Source organism: Macaca mulatta, chromosome 19 (genome assembly GCF_049350105.2).
Source record: "Macaca mulatta isolate MMU2019108-1 chromosome 19, T2T-MMU8v2.0, whole genome shotgun sequence".
In the NCBI taxonomy this organism is placed as follows: Eukaryota; Metazoa; Chordata; class Mammalia; order Primates; family Cercopithecidae; genus Macaca; species Macaca mulatta.
The window spans coordinates 54,020,379-54,032,848 of record NC_133424.1 but is presented as its reverse complement, the minus strand read 5'-3'; the positions used below and the strand labels follow the sequence as shown (position 1 = coordinate 54,032,848).

The window sequence follows — 12,470 nt, the reverse complement described above, 5'->3', positions numbered from 1 at the left end:
AAGAAGTAGCTTCTGAGAGTAACTTAACAGTGTCAGATATATCACATCAACCAAGCTTTTTTTTTATTTCTAAGATGGAGTTTCTCTCTTGTTGCCCATGCTGGAGCGCAATGGCACAATCTTGGCTCACCACAACCTCCGCCTCCTGGGTTCAAGTGATTCTCCTTCTTCAGCCTCCCTAGTAGCTGGGATTACAGGCATGCACCACCACACTTGGCTAATATTGTAATTTTAGTAGACGGGGTTTCTCCATGTTGGTCAGGCTGGTTTTGAATGCCCAACCTCAGGTGATCCGCACGCCTCGGCCTCCTAAGGTGCTGGGATTACAGGCATGAGCCACTACACCTGGTCCACACATTTTTACATAACAAGAGATCCTTTAGTCTACCCCAAAGCTGACATTAGCAGCATCTTTAACACAACTTTTTTCTCAAATGTATCGAGTTTTTTTTTAGGCTTCCACTTCTATACTTGCCTATTCTTCTCACTCTCTGTTTTAATTTAACATAGACATGCAATACTAGAAAATAGAATTGCTCTCTACCAGCTTAACAGGGGGGAGCCTGTGCAGTTTCTGAAACTTCTTGTTGCACATGGATAAATACATCGGGTTCTAATAGAGACTCAGTTGTAAAAATCAACAAATGTGCTGCCTGGTTAAAATGACTAGACTCTTCTGGCTTCTTCTTTATTCTGTTGTAGTTGGTTTGCATCTTGCTTAAGGTGCATACTCCAAACTCTTGATATCTTCGTCCTGATAGTCATACTGGTAGTCTCCCTCATGTGGTGCAATCTACGAACATTTTTACTTCGGTGCAAATATTTGTGATCAGCCATCCTTCAAATATCAAATTGTTTCTCTGGGGCTGGAATTCAAAAACTCAAAGAAATGTGTGGTTTATGGGCCAGAGGCAGTGGCTCACATCTGTAATCCCAGCACTTTGGGAGGAAAAGGCAGGCAGATCACAAGGTCAGGAGTCCGAGAACAGCCTGGTCAATATAGTGAAACCTTGTCTCTACTAAAATTACAAAAATTAGCCTAGTGTGGTGCTGCACACCTGTAGTCCTGCAGGGAGACCCCCTGAAACCATTGCTATGGAATAAAAGATGAAATGCTCCTGATTATTGTAAATACAAAATTGCATGCAGGATTGTGTAAAGACAATGCCAGGTTGTGCTGCCACAATGAACCAACAGTGCGTGATTGGCTTCCCCATGCAGAGAGCCTATTAATGAATGTGTACTCAGGGAGATTTCACACCACCAAGATTCCTATCCCAGAAAAGCAGATGGTCATAGCTCTGGGAATGGAATGCAACCCTGTGGAGAGCCTATAAATGGACACATGAGGGGCGCCTGTTCATATGGATAAGATAGGGTTATAAATGCCCTTATCTTGCCACGGCTCTTCTAGGTCTCTTTAGAGTTAAGGCATACTCCCTTCTGATAATTTTTTGGTTTCGCCAGTTGTCTAGCTTCACTTCCTGTTTCTACTGATTGTTTGCAACCAGCTTTGACTGCAACTGTCACTGCTGATTAATATCTTGCTAATCATAGGTTATGGATAGACTGTGTTTCTGTTTTAAGGCTCTGTTAGAAAATGCTGATGCACACACCATGTTGTAAATTCTTATCTCTGTATACTCTACTTCTGCATGCCGATGTTATGTTAAAGAATTACTTCATCGCAATGTGACCATCTCACTTCAGAATCAAACCCCCCTAACTCCCTCACTAACCTACCCCTGCCCTCACTAAACTTAATAATAAATGCTGGTATATCCAGTGCGTTGGCGGCACCACAGGACCAAAACGTAATCACCACCCCTGGACTCAGCTTTCACTATCTTGTGTGTGTCTTTTACTTCTTGACCTGCCTATCCACCTGGGAACAAAGAAAGAGCCCTGTTGCATTGTGGGCTGCTGGCCAGATCCTACAATATAATCCCAGCTACTTGGGATGCTGAGGCAGGAGAATTGCTTGAACCAGGGAGGCAGAGGTTGCAGTGAGCTAAGATCGTGCCACTGCACTTCAGCCTCAGCGACAGAGTGAGACTCCAACAAAACAAAAAAAAAAAAAGAAGAGGGGGTGGTGTCAAGATGGTCAATAGGAACACCACCAGCCTCCAGCTCCCAGCATGAGCAGCACAGAAGATAGGTGATTTCTGCATTTTCAACTGAGCTACCAGGTTCATCTCACTGGGTTGTCTCAGACAGTGGGTGTAAGACAGTGGGTGCAGCCCAATGAATGAGAGCCGAAGCAGAGTGAGGCACTACCTCACCCAGGAAGCACAAGGGGGATGGGAATTCCCTTTCCTAGCAAAGGGAAACCGTGACACACAACACCTGGAAAATTGGGTCACTCCCACCCAATACTGTGCTTTACCAAGAGTCTCAACAAATGGCACACCAGGAGATTATATCCCGTGCCTGGCTTGGAGGGTCCCACACCCAGGGAGCCTCGCTCATTGTGAGCACAGCAGTCTGATATCTAACTGCAAGGCAGCAGCAAGGCTGGGGGAGGGGCGCCACCATTGCTGAGGTTTAAGGAGGTAAACAAAGCAGCCAGGAAGCTTGAAGTGGGTGGAGCCCACCGCCACTCAAGGAGGCCTGCCTGCCTCTGTAGACTCCACCTCTGGGGACAGGGCATAGCCAAACAAAAGGCAGCAGAAACCTCTGCAGATGTAAATGTCCCTGTCTGACAGATTTGGAGACAGTAGTGGTTCTCCCAGCGTGGAATTTTTTTCAAAGAATGGACAGACTGCCTGCTCAAGTGGGTCCCTGACCCTGAGTAGCCTAACTTGGAGATATCCCCCACAGCATTGGCTGTTCAGCAATATTCACTCTTCTGCAGCCTCCACTGCTGATACCCAGCCATACAGTGTCTGGAGTGGACCTCAAACAAACTCCAACAGACCTGCAGCTGAGGGTCCTGACTGTTAGAAGGAAAACTAACAAACAGAAAGGACATCCACACTAAAATCCCATCTGTAGGTCACCATCATCAAAGACCAAAGGTAGATAAAAGCACAAAGATGGGCAAAAAGCAGTGCAGAAAAGCTGAAAATTCTAAAAATCGGAGCACCTCTCAACCTCCAAAGGAATGCAGCTCCTCACCAGCAACGGAACAAAGCTGGATGGAGAATGATTTTGACAAGTTGAGAGAAGAAGGCTTCAGACAATCAAATTTCTCCTAGCTAATGGAGGAAGTGGGAATCCAGCGCCAAGAAACTAAAAACCTTGAAAAAATCTTTGACAAATGACTAACTAGAATAACCAAAGTAGACAAGCCCTTAAATGACCTGATAGAGATGAAAACCATGACACAAGAACTACGTGACAAATGCACAAGTTTCAGTCACCGACTCGATCAACTGGAAGAAAGGGTATCAGTCATTGAAGATCAAATAAATGAAATGAAGCAAGAGAAGTTTAGAGAAAAAAGAGTAAAAAGAAATCAACAAAGCCTCCAAGAAATATGGGACTATGTGAAAAGACAAAATCTATGTATGATTGGTGTATGTGAAAGTGACGGGGAGGATGGAACCAAGATGGAAAACACTCTGCAGGATATTATCCATGAGAACATCCCTAACCTAGCAAGGCAGGCCAACATTCAAATTCAGGAAATACAGAGAATGCCGAAAAGATACTCCTCGAGAAGAGCAACTCCAAGACACATAATTGTCAGATTAACCAAAGTTGAAATATAGGAAAAAATATTAAGGGCAGACAGAGAGAAAGGATGGGTTACTCACAAAGGGAAGCCCATCAGACTAAGAGTGGATCTCTCAGCAGAAACACTACAAGTCAGAAGAGAGTATGGGCCAATATTCAACATTCTTAAAGAAAAGAATTTTCATCCCAGAATTTCATATCCAGCCAAACTAAGCTTCATAAGTGAAGGAGAAATAAAACCCTTTACAGACAAGCAAATGCTGAGAGATTTTGTTACCACCAGGCCTGCCCTACAAGAGCTCCTGAAGGAAGCACTAAACATGGAAAGGAACAACCGGTACCAGCCACTGCAAAAACATGCCAAAATGTAAAGATCATCGATGCTAGAAAGAAACTGCATCAACTAACGAGCAAAATAACTAGCTAAGATCATAATGACAGGATCAAGATCACAAATTATAATATGAACCTTAAGGTAAGTGGACTAAATGGTCCAATTAAAAGAAACAGACTGGGAAATTGGATAAAGAGTGAAGACTCATCAGCACGCTATATTCAGGAGACCCATCTCACGTGCAAAGACACACATAGGCTCGAAATAAAGGGATGGAGGAAGATGTACCAAGCAAATGGAAAACAAAAAAGGCAGGGGTTGCAGTCCTAGTCTCTGATAAAACAGACTTTAAACCACCAAAGATCAAAAGACACAAAGAAGGCCACTACATAATGGTAAAGGGATCAATTAAAGAAGAAGAGCTAGCTATCCTAAATATATATGCACCCAATACAGGAGCACCCAGATTCATAAAGCAAGCCCTTGGAGACTTACAAAGAGACTTAGACTTCCACACAATAATAATGGGAGACTTTAACACTCCACTGTCAACATTAGACAGATCAACTAGACAGAAAGTTAACAAGGATATTCAGGAATTGAATTCAGCTCTGCACCAAGCGGACCTAATAGACATCTACAGAACTCTCCACCCCAAATCAACAGAATATACAGTCTTCACAGCACCACATCACTCTTATTCCAAAATTGACCACAGAGTTGGAAGTAAAGCACTCCTCAGCAAATACAAAAGAACAGAAATTATAACAAACTGTCTCTCAGACCACAGTGCAATCAAACTAGAACTCAGGATTAAGAAACTCAATGAAAACACACAACTACATGGAAACTGAACAACCTGCTCCTGAATGACTACTGGGTACATAACGAAATGAAGGCAGAAATAAAGATGTTCCTAGAAACCAATGATAACAAAGTCACTATACCAGAATCTCTGGGACACATTTAAAGCAGTGTATAAAGAGAAATGTATAGCACTAAATGCCCACAAGAGAAAGCAGGAAACATAGAAAATTGACACCCTAACATCACATCACAATTAAAAGAACTAGAGAAACAAGAGCAAACACATTCAAAAGCTAGCAGAAGGCAATCAGTAACAAAGATCAGAGCAGACCTGAAGGAGATAGAGACACAAAAACCCTCCAAAAAAATCTATGAATCCAGGAGCTGGTTTTTTGAAAAGATCAACAAAATTGATAGACCGCTAGCAAGACTAATAAAGAAGAAAAGAGAGAAGAATCAAATAGAACCAATAAAAATTGATAAAAGACATATAAACAACGACCCCACAGAAATACAAACTACCATCAGAGAATACTATAAACACCTCTATGCAAATAAACCAGAAAACCTAGAAGAAATGGATAATTTCCTGGACACTTACACTCTCACAAGACTAAACCAGGAAGAAGTTGAATCCCTGAATAGACTAATAACAGGCTCTGAAATTGAGGCAGTAATTCATAGCTTACCAACCAAAAAAAAAGTCCAGGACAAGACGGATTCACAGCCGAATTCCACCGGAGGTACAAGGAGGAGCTGGTACCATTCCTTCTGAAAATATTCCAATCAATAGAAAAAGAAGGAATCCTCCCTAACTCATTTTATGAGGCCAACATCATCCTTATACCAAAGCCTGGCAGAGACATAACAAAAACAGAGAATTTTAGACCAATACCACTGATGAACATCGATGGAAAAATCCTCAACAACATACTGGCAAACAAAATCCAGCAGCACATAAAAAAGCTTATTCACCATGATCAAGTGGGCTTCATCCCTGGGATGCAAGCTGGTTCAACATACGCAAATTAATAAATGTAATCCAGCATATAAACAGAACTAAAGACAAACACCACATGATTATCTCAATAGATACAGAAAAAGCCTTTGACAAAATTCAACAGCCCTTCATGCTAAAAACTCTCAATAAATTCGGGATTGATGGAATGTATCTCAAAATAATAGGAGCTATTTATGACAAACCCACAGATAATATCATACTGAATGGGCAAAAACTAGAAGCATTCCCATTGAAAACTGGAACAAGACAGGGATGCCCTCTCTCACCACTCCTATTCAACATAGTGTTGGAAGATCCGGCCAGGGCAATCAGTCAAGAGAAAGAAATAAAGGGTATTCAATTAGGAGAAGAAGAAGTCAAATTGTCCCTGTTTGCAGATGACATGATTGTATATTTAGAAAACTCCATCATCTCAGCACAAAATCTACTTAAGCTGATAAGCAACTTCAGCACAGTACAAAATTAATATGCCAAAATCACAAGCATTTCTGTACATCAATAACAGACTAACAGAGAGCCAAAACATGAATGAACTCCCATTCAGAATTGCTTCAAAGAGAACAAAATACCTAGGAATCGAACTTACAAGGGAAGTGAAGGAACCCTTCAAGGAGAACTACAAACCACTGCTCAATGAAATAAAAGAGGACACAAACAAACGGAAGAAAATTTCATGCTCACGAATAGGAAGAATCAATAATATGAAAATGGCCATACTGCCCAAGGTAATTTATAGATTCAATGCCATCCCTATTAAGCTACTAATGACTTTCTTCACTGAATTGGAAAAAAATACGTTAAAGTTCATAGGGAACCAAAAAAGAGCCCAGGAAACCAAGACTATCTTTAGCCAAAAGAAGAAAACAGCAGGTATCACGCTACTTGACTTCAAACTATACTACAAGGCTACTGTAACCAAAACAGCATGGTACTGGTACCAAAACAGAGATATACATCAATGGAACAGAACAAAGCCCTCAGAAATAATACCACACATCTATAACCATCTGATCTTTGACAAACCTAACAAAAGCAAAAAATGGGGAAAGGATTCCCTATTTAACAAATGGTGCTGGGAAAACTGGCTAGCCATAAGTAGAAAGCTGAAACTGGATCCCTACCTTACAGCTTATACAAAAATTAATGCAAGATGGATTAAAGACTTAAATGTTAGACATAAAACCATAAAAACCCTAGAAGAAAACCTAGGCAATACCATTCAGGACATAGGCATGGGCAAGGATTTCATATCTAAAACACCAAAAGCAAAGGGAACAAAAGCCAAAATGGACAAATGGGATCTAATTAAACTAGAGCTTATGCACAGCTAAAGAAACTACCATCAGAGTCAATAGGCAACCTACAGAATGCGAGAACATTTTTGCAAACCACTCATCTGACAAAGGGCTAATATCCAGAAAAGAACTCACACAGATTCACAAGAAAAAAAAAAACCCCATCGAAAAGTGGGCAAGGATATGAACAGACACTTCTCAAAAGAAGACATTTATACAGCCAACAGACACATGAAAAAATGTTCATCACTAGCCATCAGAGAAATGCAAATCAAAACCATAATGAGATACCATCTCACGCCAGTTATAATGGCGATCATAAAAAAGTCAGGAAACAACAGGTGCTGGAGAGGATGTGGAGAAATAGGAACACTTTCACACTGTTGGTGGGACTGTAAACTAGTTCAACCATTGTGGAAGACAGCGTGGCGATTCCTCAAGAATCTAGAACTAGAAATACCATTTGACCCAGCCATCCCATTACTGGGTATATACCAAAAGGATTCTAAATCATGCTGCTATAAAGACACATGCACACGTATATTTATTGCGGCACTATTCATAATAGCAAAGACTTGGAATCAACCCAAATGTCCATCATTGACAGATTGGATTAAGAAAATGTGGCAAATATACACCATGGAATACTATGCAGTCATAAAAAAGGATGAGTGCATGTCCTTTGTAGGGACATGGATGCAACTGGAAACCATCATTCTCAGCAAACTATCACAAGAAAAGAAAAACAAAAACAGCATGTTCTCACTCATAGGTGGGAATTGAACAATGAGAACACTTGGACACAGGAAGGGGAACATCACACACCAAGGTTGTTGTGGGGTGGTGGAAGGGGAGAGGGATAGCATGACGAGACACACTTAATGTAAATGATGAGTTAATGGGTGCAGCACACCAGTATGGCACATGTATACAAATGTAACAAATCTTCACATTGTGCACATCTGCCCTAGAACATAAAGTATAAAAAAAAATTTTTTTAAGACAAAGAAAATTTAAAAAAAAAGAAAAGGAAGGAATTGTTAGAAGCCCAAAATTACAGTTATTGAGACTAAAGCTAATGCTTTAAGTTTTGTTCATATTCTCACCTAAGTGAGAGTACAGACACTCCAAAATAGAGCCATACATGACAAATGTTATATACTATCACTGAAATTTTAAGGAAGCAGATAGCTCTCAAAACAGATCATATTTTTCTGTAAGAAGTCGATTCCAGTCTACCTGAGTTAGCATAATAACTATGCAACAGGCACATCCTAAGTGCTTTTCATGTAGCTACAGTCATGACAAAAATCCTAAGGGTCACCATCACCATTTTTACAGACTAAGAAAAAAAGAACTGTGGCGGAGAAGTATGTGCCCACTGTCACCTAACTCCATAACTTAACCTCATCCTCCACTTCATCTGGTAAGAGGACATGCTAAGATTTACAAGGTCTCCTGAATGACATCCACCTTCAAAAATAATTTTTGTCCCATTTACTTTCAGGATTTGACAGCCAGCATTTTGTTTTCTGTCTCATCCTTCACTTATGCACCTGTTCCCTAACACTACACTCACAACTGCCCTCAATCTTTTTGGAAAAAAGAAAGGCCAGGTTCCAAGTCTCACAAAAAGTCTTTTTCTATTCTATTGTCAACTGTTTGCATGGCCATTCTCTGGACATAACCAAGTACACTAGAAACAGAAAGTGTAATGAGAAGAAAGTAGGAGGGTGAGTTTCTAGAAAGACACACAGGGAAAAGATTCCAAATCCAGAAAAATTCATAAAATGCACCCAGGGAGTGTGACTTTGAGCAATGACAGCCCCACCTGCCACGTTCCATGGCTCTTGGCCTCTTAATTCCTTCTCAACCTGCCCTTCCTGGTCTTGCTTTCTTAGACCAACACAAACAACCTGGGAGCTGGGGTCAAATCAGAGCACATAGTACTGAGTGGTAGGGTTGGGAAAGGCATAAAAGGAAAAAGAGTGTTTGACTCATGAAGATATGACTCACCGAGGTACACATCACCTAGGCAGGCAGTAGATTACTGAAGGGCTTTGCAGGACTCATGGTTGTTTTCCAGGATGAAAGACTGAGGCAAGAGTCTTGACCAATTGAGTTTTATTGAGCCAGAGCTTGACGGTGCAACCTGGAAAAATATGAGTTGCAAAAAACCTCTGTGGCTTGTGTTCTCTCTGAAGAGGTTTCTGGAGGCTTAGTATTTATACATTTAATTAAAGGAGAGAAGGCAGGTAGGAGGAGACGCAGTGGGCAGAAAAGCAATAGATCTAATCTTGTTTTTCTTCTGTACCTCAGAAAATAAATATTATCAGAATGAGAGTAAAAGTACTTTAGTTTTAGGAGCTAGATTTTGATTGCTCACCTAAAGTTATAATCGACATGTCTGTCTTTTAAAAACAAATATACATCTTGAAAGGTTTTGAAGCCAAAAAAAAACAACTTGTTCAGGCAATCATCCGGAGATGCCAGAGATCTTTGGCTTTTCTGTTGGTCTCCCTTTTTTCTTTAGGCTGGTCTTAAACTCCTGGATTCAAGTGATCCTCCTGCCTTGGACTCTCAAAGGGCTGGGATTGCAGGCCTGTGCCAGCACACCTGGCCCCACAATTCTTCAAAAGCTCTCAGAGAAAACATTGTAGAAGACCCCTGTGGCTGTATATTTCATCTGATCCTACGTGACTAGGAAGGCTCATTCTTAAGAAGTCACATCCCACGGAAAAGGGTATGAAGACAAATCAGAAAAGGGCAAAGGGAAATCACAGCAACAAAGGGATAGTATAATCCTGGAACCTTAATAAGTCACACAAATGCTGCTTCAATGAGAGGAATTTGTTTGGCAAACATCGCTCTAACATTTTCAGTTGTATGTTGGTTCACCTGTAATGTCTGCAGCAGTCTACAGACTAGGTTTTCTAGAGTTTCTGAAGCATCTTCCAATTGCCATGGCAATCTGACACAATTCTCTGAATTGCAGTCTGAATCCAGTGTTCACGTGTATGTTTTGTGTTGTCTACTCATCAGCAGGCATAAAGGTTGTTTATATATAAGTTGCTATGATTTCTCCAGAAGTTTACATAAGTTGTCTAGTTTCAGCTTGCAACATTTAATCTGCCCATCTGACAAAAGGGTAATATCCAGAATCTACAAGAAACTTAAATTTACAAGAAAAAAACAAACAAACAACCCGACCAAAAAGTGGGCAAAGCACATGAACAGACACTTCTCAAGATAAGACATTTATGTGACCAACAAACATATGAAAAAAAGCTCATTATTACTGCTCATTAGGGACATGCAAATCAAAACCACAATGTGATACCATCTCACGCCAGTTAGAATGTTGGTCAGGAAAAAACAGATGCTGGAGGAAGCTCAGGAAACAACAGATACTGGAGACAATGTGGGGTAATAGGAATGCTTTTACACTGTTGGTGGGAGTGTAAATTAGTTCAACCTTTGTGGAAGACAGTGTGGCGATTCCTCAAGGATCTAAAATAAGAAATAACATTTGACCCAGTAATCCCACTACTGGGTATATACCCAAAGGATTATAGATCATTCTACTATAGAGACACATGCACAGATATGTTTATTGTGGCACTATTCACAATAGCAAAGACTTGGAACCAACCCAAATGCCTATCAATGAGAGACTATATAAAGATAATGTGGTACATCTACACCATGGAATTCGATGCAGCCATAATAAACGATGAGTTCATGTCCTTTTCAGGGACATGGATGAAGCTGGAAATCACCATTCTCAGCAAATTAACACAGGAATAGAAAACCAAACACTGCATGTTCTCATTCATAAGTGGGAGTTGGACAATGAGAACACATGGACAAAGGGAAGGGAACATCATACACTGGGGCCTGTTGGGGTGTGGGGGGCTAGGGGAGGAATAGCATTAGGAGAAATATCTAATGTAGATGATGGGTTAATGGGTGCAACAAAACAGCATGGCACGTGTATACCTATGTAACAAACCTGCAGGTTCTGCACATGTATCCCAGAACTTAAAAGTGTAATTTTAAAAAAATGATACAAAATTGAAAAGCACAGCTTAAATTTATAATATGCCAAAATGGAAGAAAAATGGAAGAAAATTCTGAAACCATTAGTTTTGAAAATTCTGGCCAGGAAAAAATGTATGATTCAGTCCAAATTGTAGGTAAATAACAAAAATTTTTTTTAAATGAACACATCTAAAATTTAATAACTGTTGTTCTGCTGTTTTCCTCTGAAAAATAATTTTCCCCCTCCTGTTCCCCATTTTATGAAATAGAAATCATTTGTGACAAATGAATTTCCAAAATAAGTTTTAGTCTTACACCTGGATTGTTTATATAAAGTGCAGCAAGAATATAGATTCAAGGCCTCTATGAATACATATGTTTTATATATATGAATATATATATATATATATTCTACCATGTAGAATGGTGCTAAAATATATTAATGGCCACAAATCTGTGCAAGTCTGCAGCAGCCTCAATTCTTTATTTTCAAAAGAAAGAATTCAACTAAGTGTCATAAGACAGAAGAAGAGACTGAGGCAAGTTTTACACCAAGATTGAAAGTTTATTTAATGGCGTTAGAGCAGAAATTAAAGAAAGTAAAGTACACTGAAAACAGGGCCAAACAGGTGATGAGATTTCACGTGTGTGGTTTGACCTTTGACTTAGGGTTTTGAATATTGGCATAATTCTGGGGTCTGCATCTCTTCTCCCCTGATTCTTCCCTTAAAGTGGGCTGTCTGCATATGAAGTGGCCCACTAACACTTAAGAAGGGACCCTGTGTAGTGTGTTTCCTGGAGTACAGTTGGAAAACAGAGACCAAAATAAAAGTTATATATGTAAATAAAATTGGTCTAGTTATAAAATCCTGTTATAAATTTCTATCATTTTTGTGATACCTTGGCATCTATTTTTAATCTTCCTTGAACACACCCAAATTCCTTCTCTCTCTCTCTCTCTCTCTCTCTCTCTCTCTCTGCTTTGAGATGTTAATTTACTACCTACTTTCTCTAAAACTCAGCCAGGGCTTCCTCAGATAAATGCTAACTTTTTCTATTTACAAAAGCACTATTTAAATCCAACTGTTTTATTTAATAGTGAGTTTTATGGGTTCCATGCAGAAAGTTTTAAAATCAAAAACCTAAAGTATTTCTGTCTCCCTCTATCTTTATGTGCACATATATATGTTCTATGTGGTATCACATATATGTATATGTCAGTACCTATGTTTATATATTGTTTATACATGGTATCAAATTAATATAAAAATAAGAGTACTCATCAATTAAGAAA

At 39.8% G+C, this 12,470-nt stretch overlaps 1 long non-coding RNA gene across 1 annotated transcript in view; it reads right to left on the bottom strand.

Annotated features, from left to right (window-relative positions):
- LOC144337536 (uncharacterized) overlaps positions 1-12,470 on the bottom strand; it is a 111,374-nt gene that overhangs the window by 89,520 nt on the left and 9,384 nt on the right. Inside the window, exon 2 of the long non-coding RNA XR_013410739.1 lies at positions 9,152-9,287. This is a non-coding gene — a long non-coding RNA (uncharacterized LOC144337536). The remainder of the gene's footprint in view (positions 1-9,151; positions 9,288-12,470) is intronic.